Raw genomic sequence first — 14,216 nt, 5'->3', positions numbered from 1 at the left:
TTTTTAGTTAAACTTTGTTAGGTAAACCTGAATATTGGGTCTGACAACATCATTTCATCATTTGTTAGCAAGAGATAAGATCATGGGGCTAGGTGTTCCATTTTCTCAAATAAACATGTAAGGCACGTTTGTTTTGTTTTTTTTGTTCTTTGCTGTGTGTAGGGTTTTTTTTGTTTTGTTTTTTGTTTTTTGTTTTTTTAAAGAAACTGTGTTGATGTTTACTTGACAGCTCTCTTAGGGTCAAAACCATGTTACTATTTCATTCATTAAAAGTTTAGGAATGCAAAAAATAAGAATGATTCAGGCATTTCTTAGTACTGCAGGACTGTGGAATTTTTCAGTATAATAAAGAAATGGATATCCATAAAGGCAAATTTTTCTTAAACTGCATTTTGTGAATAGTGACTGAGCCTCTGAATAGTTCAGAAAAGAAACTAGCCACTGAACGCTTCTAATTTGTCTAAGAAATAATCTTTTCTTTGAGATTGATGTCATTTCCCATGAGACTAGTATATAGCTATGTACCCCTACCCCAGCCCCCAGCCCCCGATTAGTGCTAATAATGAATCCCCTGAAGTGGTTGGATGTATAAGCAGCTCTGCTTTCATGCTACATATGCCTTCCCAAAAAGCACCACTTTATACAAAATCACACAATAAAAACCACAGAGCTTATGGGGAAATAGAGTCAAGGGATAAAATCTCAAAAACTTCATCAATGACACATTAAAAAAAAAAAGATAGGAAATTATGGTAGCTTAATATTATACATGTTAAATGAAGTTAAGAAATACATAAATACTAAAATAAATAGTGGCTTCACCTGAAACCTAGGGCTGCTGCTTGTTCTGCCATTTGGCCTGCAGATATCCACCCCAACTCAACCCTGCCTTCTTCAGGCTGCAGTTAAGCAATGCTGGGTCTTAGTCTGGAGTCCATGGCTATAAGGGAAGGGGAGGTGGAGGGGGTCCTAGAAGTAAGGATAGGTGTGGTCCTCACCGGCCTGCTCCTACCGCATCAGAAGATATATAACAAAATGGCACTTTACCTTGACAGAGACCTGAAGTTTGCTTGTGAAAGTGGGCTTCTGAAGGATTGCAGCTTGTGAGTTATTGTGAAGTGGTGGTTTTCTGCATTTTCAGTGTTTCTCTCAGAAGAAGGCACACAAAAGTAAACTTGAAGTGTAACCTAATATTTCATTTGTATTGGAATAAACTCACATTTTTGAAACATGTTATAGAAGAACTGACTGTATTAGAATTCACACAATTTGAAGTTACAATTATGGTAAAATCTGGTAATTGATTCCAGCCCAATGGAAATATGCATTATGATTTAAATTATATAGCCACTAAAGAGGATTCATTACCAATGAGGATCTAGCTGTACACAATTCTATAGTCCTCTAACGGTGTATAAAGCAAATCACTTTGAATTTTTAAAAAGTTATTCAGGATTAGCTTTAAATACTCAGATTCTTAAGATAAAACTCAGATGCATCCGCATTTCAGGACATCCTAGTTTACAACTCAGTGAACAAACCTGAAGGTCACAATATTATGAGAAGCAATTTGTTTTAGATGTAGAAAGGAATTTTGGTTAGTTCTATTAAAGGGTGGAATAATCTTTTAAGTACTTTAGAACCATCAGTTCTTAGAAAATTAGAATCTTGTCTGCTGTCACGGGCAGGAATTTAAAACTGTTATCTTAGGTGTTTTTTCTACCTTTCTGAAAATACTTGGGCACAAGAATCACTCCCATCCTAAAACTTTTGATCAAACTGTTTTAACACTTAGTGAACCTTCATGACCATGTTATCTAATGACAGGATATGAGTGAGTGAAATGCCAGAATCTTCAACTTGTCCTTCATATATTGAAAATTACCTGAACCTCAGATTAATTGATTAACAGAAATAGGTGAAAATGTTGTTGACTTTATTAAGGTAGAATATAGAATTCTTATTGCATTAGGCATCCTATAGGTCTGTTTTCTAATATCAGAGGATATTGTTATATAGAAAAAGGGGTGGTAGGTAATGTGTCACAGAGAGAGCACTAGACTTAGAATCAGAGGTCCTAGGTTCAAGTCCCAGCTTTTTTACATTTATTAGTCATTTTGACCTTGTCCAGGGCTAGCTTTGGGTAAGCCCTTAATCTCTAAACTTGAAGGGAATTAAGCCCTTAGGTTTGGAAGAATTTAAACCAATCTCTTTAAATGATTAACAGTAATAATTTATTAAATTTCAAACTGGAGTAATAATGATTTTCCACTAAGAATACCTAGTTCTTAGGTGGCACAGTGGATAAAGCACTGAGCCTAGATTCACGAAGACCTGAATCCAAATCCATCCTCAGTCATTTAACTAGATTTGTGACCCTGGGCAAGTAATTTAACATCTGTTTGCCTTGATTTCTTTAATTGTAAAATGGGGATAATAATTTTACCTGCTTCTTGGGGTTGTTGTGAGGATCAAATGAAGTACTTGTAAGATGGTTAGCACAATGCTTACTGCATAGGGTACTCAATAAATGCTTGTTTCCTTTTTTCTTTCCCTTCCTTCGAGTTAGTAAACATTCTACAAATATTTATTATGCACCCACTATGGGAGGCCTGCTTCTGGGAGGGCAAAGCTAGAGGAGCAGTAAAGACAAAGGGAATCTGTTCCCTCCCCTAAAGGAATTTATACAGTCTTATAGGATGAGTGAATCTTCATCACCTCTGGTTATCTGACATGTCTTTCCAGACAAGCAAATGTTTTCTAATATTTTACCTTAAACAATGAAATAGTTTGCACATTTTATTTACTGTCTATCTCAGTGGCTATGGTAATATTCTCAATCTTCCTTCTTCTGTAACTTCCTATAATCAACAAACATTTGTTAAATTACTGTGTGTGTGAGGCATTGTACTAAACATTGGGGTCTCAAAGACGAAAATGAAATAGGTCCTTTCCTCTAGGAACTTACATATTACCAGAGGAGAAAGCATCTAAACACATTAAAATGGACAAAATAAATACAAGCTAAGCAGCTGGAATGAGAGCATGGGGAGATGGAAAGGCTTCATGTAGAAGGTGGTATTTGAAGTGAGTTTTGAAAGAAACTAGGTAATCTAGGAGATAGAAGTGAGAAGGGAGAGTATTCCAGGCATTGGGGATGACGGGGTATGGGCCCTGGGAAACTCCCCCTCCCTCAAACAGACTGCAAAGGCAGGAAATGGATCATTATGGTAGGGGAACCGTGAGGCCAGTTTGACTGAACTGTAGAATTCATGAAGGAGAATAATGTTTAATAAGCCTGGAAAGTAGTTTGGAACCAGATTGTGAAGGGCTTTAAAACTCCAGACATGAGACTTCATATTTGCTTCAGTTGGTGATAGGAAGCCACTGAAATTTATTGATCAGGGAAGTGACATGGTCAGACTTGTGCTTTAGGAGAATCACTTTGGCTGCCTTGTGAAGAATGAATTAGAGAAGGGACAGAGGAGGAAGGGAGACCAATTAGGAAACTTACAGTAGTCTGGGTGAGAGGTGATATGGCTCTATGAGTAGAGAAAAGGGCATAGATTTGAGTGATACTGTGTGAGAATTGACAAAATCTGGCAACTGTTTAGATATATGTAAGGCTATCAAATAAGAGTATAGGATAGAATGTGATGGGGACTCAAGAGACCTAGACAAAAATTTGAAAAGGAAAAGAAGGCTTCTAACACAGGAAATTAGGAAAGTCATGTCTGACTTGAGATTTGAAGGAATAAAAATGTTTTGACAGGCACAGATGAGTATCCCTGATATCTGTGTAAAATACAGAGCCAGAACAGGCCTCTTTATAAGGTCAGCATTTTCTTCTTTTGATAGTAACACCTAAATTAGAACTGTTTTTCTTTTTTTTCTTCTTTTTTTTTTAGTATTTTATTTTCCAATTAAACATGTAAAGACAAATTTTAACATTCTTTTTTTTTTTTTAAATTTGAATTCTGAATTTTCTGACTCCCTCACCTCCCCCTTTCCTAGGATGGTAAGCACTTTGATACAGGATATTTATATGCAATCATGTAAAACATTTCCATCTTAGTCATGTTGTAAAAGAAGAAACATAACAAAGGAAAACAAAAAATAAATAAAGTGAAAATAGTATGTTTTGATCTGCATTCAGACTCCATCAGTTCTTTCTCTGGATGCAAATAGCATTTTTTCATCTTGAATCTTTTGGAATTGTCTTGGATTATTATATTGCTGAGAATACAAGTCCATCATAGTTGCTTATCGTACAGTGTTTCTGTTAACTGTGTACAGTGTTCTCCTGGTTCTGTTCACTTCACTTTGCATCAGGTCATGTAAGTCTTAACAAGTTTTTCAGAAATCATCCTGCTCATCATTTCTTAAAGTACAATAATAGTATTCCATTACATTCATGTACTGCAACTTGTTCAGCCATTCCCCAGTTGGTGGGCATCCCCTCAATTCCCAATTCTTTACCGCCACAAAAAGAGCTGCTATAAGTATTTTTGTACAAATAGGTCTTTTTCCCTTTTTTTTTTTTTAAATCTCCCTTTGGGCATAGTTCCAAATTGCTCTCCAGAATAGTGAGATCAAGAACTTTTTTTTTTCATTTGTACTGCTACAGCTGAATTGAAAAATATCTTATGTTTACATTATGCCTTTATCCCATGTACATCTTTTTATTTTCACAACATCTTTTGAGGTATGATTGGAAAGTACATGTAGAAATAGATAACTCATTAAAATGGTACAGGAAGAATTCCTGTGTTGGAAAGGAAGGTTTGACAAGTTGACCTCTTAAGAGCATTTCCAAGATACTTAATTTTATACAGTTAAGCACTCTTAGAATCTTGTGCAAATTGATTTTAATTTTGCAGCTAAATTGGAGGGATAGATTAGAGCATAGAGGCTTATAAAGATTGAGAGCGTATTAGGCAATGTGATATTTTGTTTGGGGCATATTTTGTTCTACACATATGTCCAACTGAAAATATTTCACAAGTATCCAAATGCCTTTGTACTCAGATAAAATTAGGCTACATTTGCTGGTGTTTGAGAAAAACCAAAATGATCCTTGATTAGACATAAAGCTTGATAGTCTGCTGCCATGGTCAACCGAGGGAGCCACCCAAAATACGCCCTGGTGAGCTAGATGTGGCCCCAAGTGTCATCAGTGGCAGGCTGAACAAATGTGAATTCCTTTGGTAAGAAATCAGGTTCTTAACTCGTCGGGTGTGAATCTAACTTTGTGTTTGTGGTCTGCCATTTTAACTACTAGGATAAAGGATTCCCAGCCCTCACCTTGTGACATTATAAAGTGTCTGCCTAGAATTACCACAAAGGCATTACAAAAATTCACAAATATATTTATTTATTCATTTGTTTGTTTTTGGATGCATCAGTTTAGAGAGGCAACTATAGTGTAGATGGAAGAAAACTGATTTGAAGTCAGAAGACCTGAGTTTTAATCCTGTCTCTGCCACTTACTACTAGCTCTGGAATCTTGAGCAAGTCAATTTACTTTTCTGTGCTTTGGTTTCCTCATCTGTAAAATAGGGATAATCATACCTATACTGCCAACCTCACACGATTGTTGTGAGCATCAAATAAGATTATATGCAAAATGCTCTGTAAATATTAAAGTGACATATAAATGTGAACTGTTGCTGCTGTTATTATTGTCAGTTAACAAAAATTGATTATATACAATGTACAAGGAACTATAAGAGATAACAGAAGTGTAAGACATGTGCTCTAGCCTTAAGGACCTTGTAGGATATTTGGGGAGACAATACCTTCTTACTCTGGTTGGATCTTGTCTGTGTCCTTTGTGTAAATCCTTCATGCAGAGAGTCTATTCAATATTCTAATGGCTTTCCTCTGAGAACAGAGGTTCTCAGCTTTTTTGTGTGTCATGGATTCCTCTGGCAGTGTAGTAAAGCCTATGCAATCTGGAGTGTTCAGGGAGGATTGGCACTTCTAGTGTAAGGCTTGCCGAGTCCTTTTCAGAGCCGCTCATCCCACCTTTGGTGTCCTTCTTTCACCTAACTCTCACCTGTGGCTGCAAGAAGCTGTAGCATTCAGAGTTTACCCTGGTAAATTGTTTTGGCAGATGGACAAACCCAGGTTGAAGGTAACTGATGAGCCTCAAACCCAACAGTGAGTTAGGGGATTATCTACCCCAGGCATGTAAAGACTCACCAGGTGTGTGAGAACAGTTTGTTCCAGTGGCCATGAAGGTTGCTGAAGCAGGCACCGTGGAGCTCTTAGAGCTTGATCGGACATTGAAGACTTCAAGATCATCCACTGCATCCCAGGCCATTACCAGTCATCCTGATTTTTGTCTTGCCACTGGACTTTGATGACTCTGAAAGAGACAATGAGGCTAAGGACTTTGTGCAATTCTGCCTTGCCTAAATCCACTTCACATGCAAGTCAGGACTTCACTCTTTGTTCATCTTTGAAAACAAGGACAAACCACATCATTTGCCTTTGGAGAGGGCAAGTCTGTTGGCTGCTTTATTGTTTCACCTACCATCCCAGTGACTTCCTGGACAAAAATACCCTTCCTTAGCCGCGGGTGTGACTGGAGAGTAAGACCTCCCCTTCCGCATTTTTAATTTTAGTTAGGACAGAGCTAGTTACGTAAGGTGAGCAGGTATGGATGGGTTATGATCTGCATCACACATCTTGTTACATTATCTTTTCTCTCAAACCAGTTCTTCAGAACTTCACTGCTACTGTTGATGGTACCAGTAACACTCAGGTTCAGCATCATCGTCATTCTTGACTCCTTGATCATTTACTCCACCTATCCCAAGTAATTGCCAAATCTTGTCATTTTTATTTTTTCTCTTCAATATATTGAACATGGCCCCTTCTCTCCATTCTTACAAGTCACCAGCCTACTTCATACCTTCAGCCCCTCTCACCTGGACAGTCACAACAGCAATCTTATGGGTCTCCCTGCCTCACATTTCACCCCTCTACAATCCTCCCTCAACACTACTGCCAAGGTGATTTTCCTAAAGGGCATATCTGTCCCTTCTCTCTTCCCTTTCTTTCCCCCTCCCCTCATCAAATAATCAACTCTAATGACTCCTGTTACCTATAGAATTAAATATAAACTCCTCAGTCATTTAAAATCCATCACAACCTGGCCCCAACCTACCTTCCTAGCCTTATTTTACAGTATTCCTCTTCTTGTACTCTATAGTCCAGCCAGATTTTTCATTCTTGCTGTTCCTCACATCCATACAAAAGCGCAAGTATCCAAATGAATTTACAAGTCCTCCCTATCGCCAGGATGTGCAGAGGAATTTTTCTAAAATATTGAAGCATGTTCAGTCACAATTTTCAGTCATACTGTTGTCACCAAGTAGTAATATATTTTTAGTGAGAACAAAAAGATTTTCAGTACCCTAATAAATTTTTAAAATTAAATACTGTTTCATCTTCATCTCGTTTTATTTCTATTTTTCGTGGATGTTTTATGGGGATAGTTTTACAGCAATTGGACATGGGAATTCATTGGTATAAGGAACTCCTTGATGAGGAAACTCCTTGTATCAATGCAGTTTGGCACCTTCTCTTCAACTTAATGTCTTAGAGAGTTGTGAGAGGTTAAATGACTTACCCTATGTCATATAGCCAGTTGTGTGAGAGAGAGGCTCCTGGGCTTTGTTGTTCCACACTGTATGTTTTATCATGTACATAATATATTCGTTTAGTAGTAGGTACATGTATATAATTTATAACTGTGTTTTGGAGTGCTGTATAAATGTTATCTATTATTATTATTATTATTCTGGATATCACGTTCTAGGAAGGTTGTAGATAATTTAGACAATATGCAGAGAATGTTCACTGGAATGATCAGCCTGAAGTTGTGCTTTATAAAAGATCAGTTATAACAAAGCCTTCAAGTTCACTAGTATCTGAGTTCAAGTCCACCATTGCTGTCACGAATCTTCAATCTCTATTTCCTGGCTGCTTCCCGACTGCTTACAAACACACACCTATCTCTCCCATTCTCACTGTCTGTCTCTGGTATCTGTTGTCCTATATTTGTCTTCCCTTTCTTGGGTAAATTCTTTGAGAAGGCCACTTATGATGTCCATTTTCTTTCCTTTTGCTCTCCTTTTAACCCAGGCAGCTAGGTGGATAGAGAATTAGAAAGACCTGAGTTCAGATTTTACCTCATCCACTTAACTAGCTTGGTGACCTTGGGTAAGCCACTTAAATCTAAATCTGCCTCAGTTTCCTTAACCATAAAATGGGAATAATAATAGCACCCACCTCCTAGGGTTTTTGAGAGGATCAGTTGAAAGAATAATAATAATAATAATAATAAAAGCTAACATTTAGGTAGTGCTTACTTTGTGCCACGCACTGTGCTAAGTACTTTACAATTATCTCATTTCGGTTCTCACAACAGCTCTGAGAGATATGTCCTATCATTATCCCCATTTTACATATGAGGAAACTGAGGCAAACAGAAGTTAAGTGACTTTCCCAGGGGCACAGAGCTAGGAAGTATCTGAGGCTGGATTTTTAAAGGCCTCACCCTCTAAAAAAGAAAAGATTGTGAAGAGATTGTTTTAAAACAAAGGTCACAGCAGTCTAGCGTGGCTTCTTCAAAAACAAGGCATGCTAGATGAATCTTAATAACTTTTTGACAGGGTTACTCAAACTTGTAGACTAGGGGAATATTATAGATATGGTTTACTTAGATTCTGGCCAACTAATTTACAAAGATTTTCATGCTATTTTTATTAAAAAGATGGAGAAATAAGAGCTGAGATGACAGTACAGTTAGGTAGATCTAAGACAGGTTGTGTGACTGGATCCAGAGAGTAATCATTGAGTCATCATGAGTCAATGTTAACTTGAGAGGAGGTCTCCAGTGTAATGCTTCACATCCACTTGGACCTATGCTGTTTAACATTTTTATCAGTGACTTGGGTAAACACATAGATGACATGCTTAGCAAATTTTCAAATGACACAGAGTTAGAAAGGATAACTAACATACTAGATGACAATTGAGATTCAAAAAAGTCTTGACAGGTCAGAACATTAAGCCCATTCTAATAAGCTGAAATATAGTAAATGTAGTCTTCCACTCACAAGCACATATTGGGGGAGCAGAAGCACAGCCAGACAATAATTCATCTGTAAAATATCTAGGGCTGAAGGATTTAGGGAATTGTAAACTCAGAATGAACAGTGTGATAGGACAGCCAAGAAAGCAAATATAATCTTGGGTTTCAATAAGAAATGCACAGATAACATCCAGGAGTAAGGAAACCATAGCCCTTCTGTACTCTGCCCTGGTCAGATTCCATTTAGAGTCTTGGGGCAGCAGGATGGCTTGGTGGTTAGAGTACTGGGCCTGGAGTCAGAAACTCAGATGGTTACTAGCTGTGTAACCCTGAGCAAGGCATTTTACTCCTATTTGCTTCAGTTTCCTCATCTATAAAATGGGGATAATAATAGCACCTACCTCAGAGAATTGTGAGAAACGAGATAATTATAAAGTACAGCATGGTGCTTGACATATTGTGCTACATAAATGTTATTTATTATGATAATTATTATTATTATTCTGGATATCACATTCTAGGAAGGTTGTAGATAATTTGGACAGTATCCAAAGAAGGTCCACTGGAATGATCAGCCTCAAGTTTGTGCTTTGTAAAGATCAGTTAAAAAAACTGGGAATATTTAGCCTGGCAAAGGAAAAAATGCACTGGGATATGATAGCTCTCTTCACATACTTGAAGAACTAGTACCCAAGGAAGCGTGATTAGGCTTGTTAAAGTTTTGTTCTTTTTATTCCCAGAGGGCAGAACTATATCAGTGTGTAGAACTACAAAGAGGCAAATTGAGGACACAGTGGCTTCCCTTACTTTAGACCTCTAAGGGAAGTTTGAAAAAGTACTTTGAAGTTATATTACAAAGAGGAGCCTTTTTTAGGTATGTGTTGAACTTGATGGACCCTGAGGTACCATCTAACTCTGAAATTCTGTGACAAATGCAGATAAGAGAACTAATAAAATAAGGCAGTATATATGATAAATATTTCAGATGAGAAGCAGCATGACAGAGTTGATAAAGAGAGCCAGGCTTAGGACAGGGAGTGACTGGTATAGGCCTTAGAAACTGCCTCCCACAACTCCCCCTGAACTCTCCTACTTGACCCTGGAGGCTCATCTCTGTATAATTCTTTCAACTGTCCTAGTACCTTGGCTTTGACCCTGTCCCAATATCCAATTTTCTGTCACCTCCACCTTAGACTACCACTCCTTGATTCCATGTAGACCCCTTCCACGTGGCCCAGGTCTGTGGAGTTCGCCTTGGACACCCGGCCCTTTCAAGTCCTTCTCTGTTATCTCCCAGTCACCCCACACTCCTAGATCACATCCAGATCTTCCCAGAGTCTTTCTGCATAAAAGGTCCATCTTGCTTCCATTAAGGGAGAGCCTGGCCTGCTTGTAGTCTCATTACAAAGGTTCAGATTCTTAAAATCTTGCTCACACCAACTGGTGTTTTAATAAACCTTGTCTCTGACTGAAAGAAGGCTTGAGTCGAATTCATTCAAGGCAGGACCCGTGTCTTTTGCCCTTGAATTTCAGGGTTTCCAGCACCCCTAGACCTCAACATTTGGTTCAGCACCCCTAGACTATAATAGGAGGACTTGGGTTCAGATTCTACTCAGGCACTAAGTAGCTGCATTAGGAGGCAAGTCATTTAACTCCTTGTCCTCTAGGCAGTGGTGCCAAATTCAAATAGAAATGGGTACCTCTTGACTTAGAAAGCAGCAAATTAACATTATCTATATTTTACTGTATTTTTATTTATTTTTTAAAATTTCCCAATTGCATTTTAATCTGCTCACCTGCATTCACCTTGAGCCTGGAACCTTTGTTCTAAGTGATTCTCTAAGGTACCAAGCTTTATTGGAAGAGGATATGTCCTCATCTAGGACTTCTCTATATCAATAAAATCACGGGTCCAGAACCTCTCTTTTATGTGTAAGTACCCCTGCGTGATACAGTAACTGGTAAAAGACTTGACAGTTTTGACTTGAGCTTTAATAATGAGTTGATGAAAGTTGTGGAAGAGGGCAAGCCATCTCTGGGTGGGGAGAATGGTGTGTTTGAAGTAAAGCAGGAATGTTCAAGAAATTTGGCAGGGACAGATGGTCAAGAAGATGGTTCATTGGAGAATAGAGGTAAAGTTATAAAAGTATATTGATGCCTGATTGTAAAGAGTTTTTATTATTGGGATATGGTGTTTGAATGTAATCTTAGAGGCTATGGGAAACAATGAAGAAAACAGTGGTGGCAGCAGTGCAGGGTAGATTGGAGAGAATGTAGGCTGGAGCAAAGAAACCATTACAGCAGTTTGTAGTGTCGTGGGCTAGAATTATTCAATTCAAGCATTTATTAAACATCTACCATGCGTCAAACATAGTTAGGCCCAGAGGTTACAAAGACTGATAGGAAGCAATCTCTGCCTTTAAGGAACTTACATTCTACTGGCAGAAACAAAAAGGACCTGATAATTAAATAGAAAGTGATTGGGGAGGTGAGGAGAAGGGAAAGAGCACTAAAAAGAGAAGTCAGGAAAATCTTTGTGTAAGGAGTAACTCAAGTTGAGTTTTGAAAGAATCTAGGGGTTCCAAAAAGTGGAAGGAGGTTAGGGAGAGCATTGCATTGCAGTAGGGACAGCGTGTGCAACAGCAGTGGGGGGAAAATGAAATGTCAAATAAAGTGAATACTAAGCAGGCCAGTTTGGCTGAAACAGAGCAGTTTGACAGGGAGAGGGAAAATAATGTGAGATCTGTCTGGAAAAATAGGATGGAACTGGATTGGGAAGGGCTTTAAATGTCAAACTGAAGAGTTTGTTTTATCTTTGAAGTAATAGGGTGGTACTGGAGCTTCTAAGCGGGGGGATGACATGGTCAGATTTGTGTTGTAGGAAGATTGTTTTGGCAGCTGTTTACATAATGAATTGGAGAGGCAAGAGACCTGAGGCAGGGAGACCAGTTAAGGAGGCTACTGGAATAATAACTGGTGAGAGGTGATAATAATTATTACTAGCATTCATAAAGCATCTTAAGGTTTTCAAGGTGCTTTATATGTTATCTAATTTCAGCTTTTAAAACATTTTACTGTTGAGAAAATTGACTGAGAAAGATTAAGTGTCTTACCTCAGGTCGCACCAAGGCAAGAATCAAACTCAGATTTTCTGATTCCAGACCCAGCCACCTGCTATGCTGCTTCTCTGCTTCTGTGAACTGGAGTGGTAGCCAGCTTGATTGGTCTGAATTAGGGTCATAGAAGTGGGCCCTAAAATAGGAGTGGCATGATGAGATTGAAAGCACAAAGGTGAAGGGTAGAGCCTTAGAAAAGGTTAGGGGGAGACCTTTTCTTTGAGACTAGGGAAGAAAAATGAGAGTGCAAATATAGATGAAGAGATTTTAAGATTCAGTAGAGTGTGAATGAACATGCTTCTATTAAATTGCTTCAATATCTAAACTAGGAGATAAAAGCCGTGTTGGGTGGAAGTCATGTTAGAATTAAGGATTTGAGAGTGAAGATTTAAAATAAAAGCTAAGAGGACTAAGGAATGAATAAGAGATCTTAATCGAAGGGAGATTTCGTGAATTTGTAGTGGATCATAGTTATTTATCTGGGGAATCTGAATGAAGAAACCAGATGGGGCTGCTCAAGCTTTGGGGGGGGCGAGGGAGAGAGTGAGTCTCAGTTATTATAGATATCATTAAAGTTGCTAATCATGAAGCCCAACCTGGGTGGGGAGTCAAATCATCCTTTAATTCCAGGAGATAAATGGAGGGAGGATCCAGTGACAAGAGGTCAAAATTTGAGGAAGGTGTATAAAAACCATACAAGAAAATTAAACAGTAAGGATTTGTCAAGTTTCCAAAAAGACTAGGAATCACCCTTGGGATACAAATACTTATACAGTTCCTGAGACCAACTTTGAAACAAAATAGATTCACCATACAGGTATAAAGTTTTATCCTAATTATGGTGTGTTGAGTGGTAAAGGTCAAGAAATCAGTGAGTCCAAGCTTTTGGTGGGGAAGACTATTTTCTCTAAAATTGACACATCTTGCCATGCTCTAACTATAGTTCCTATGCTTTAGACAGATCACTGAACTTAATTTGTTTTCCTCTTAAAATGCTATTAAATTTGAACAGGAAAAACAGGCAGGACTGTGTCTTGGTTTCATTTGCCCCTTTGATGTAAGAAAAATAAGTGCAGTTTTTGAGGAGTGGAAAGCAGTAGTCCAACCATTTTATTTTCATGTAAATGAAATCTGCACAACTGATCTCTAGTCTTAAATTTTCACTATTTTAAAAAAAAAGTTTTTATTTCTTTGTTTTTACATCACCTAAATTTCCTCATGTATCCCTCCCCTCCCCTACTTTCAGAGAGCTATCCCATGTAATGACGAATATTTTTTTAAAAAGAAGAACAAGACAGGTGGGAAAAAAAAACCCAGCAGTCAGTATATCCAAAAAAAAAATCTCAGTATCTCCATTTTGGACTTCCCACCTCTGCAGAGGAGTAGGGAATGGTGGGAAGTGCTGCTCAAAGCATCTTGTTATTTTAGTCTTTACCTTCTACTCTGCTGAGCAGGTTTGTTGTTCTCTTAAACTAAGTTTGTTCTTTTGGACAGTGTGTCAAGAAAATTATAAAACTAAAATCATGTAACTTTGCAACATTCATTTCTTTTGTTTTTGGTTATTTTCCATATACATTGTTGTAGTCATTGTGTGTATTGTTTTCTTCACTCTCATGAAGTGTTTGCAGGCTTCTCTGTAGTAATCTTACAGCACAGTAATATTCCATTTCATTTATGTAATGATTTGCTTAACCATTTCACAACTGGTGGGCATCTGCTTTGTTTCCAGCTCTTCACTACCACAGGAGGTGTTACTATGCATATTTAATGTTTTTTTAGTCAGTGATCTCCTTGGGGTATATGCCCACCTAGTAGTAGAATCTGGATCAAAGGGTATGAACATTTTAGTTACTTTATTTGCAAGAATGGTCATACTAATTCACAGCTCTACCAACCTCTCCAACATTGACTATCCCTTTCTTTTGTCATCTTTGCCAATTTACTGAGTGTCAGGTGAAACCTCAGGGTTGTTTTGATCAGCATTTGGGGGGGGG

This window comes from Vombatus ursinus, unplaced genomic scaffold, assembly GCF_900497805.2.
Source record: "Vombatus ursinus unplaced genomic scaffold, bare-nosed wombat genome assembly UNPS02014793.1, whole genome shotgun sequence".
Taxonomy (NCBI): Eukaryota; Metazoa; Chordata; class Mammalia; order Diprotodontia; family Vombatidae; genus Vombatus; species Vombatus ursinus.
Note: the sequence above shows the minus strand (reverse complement) of the source record.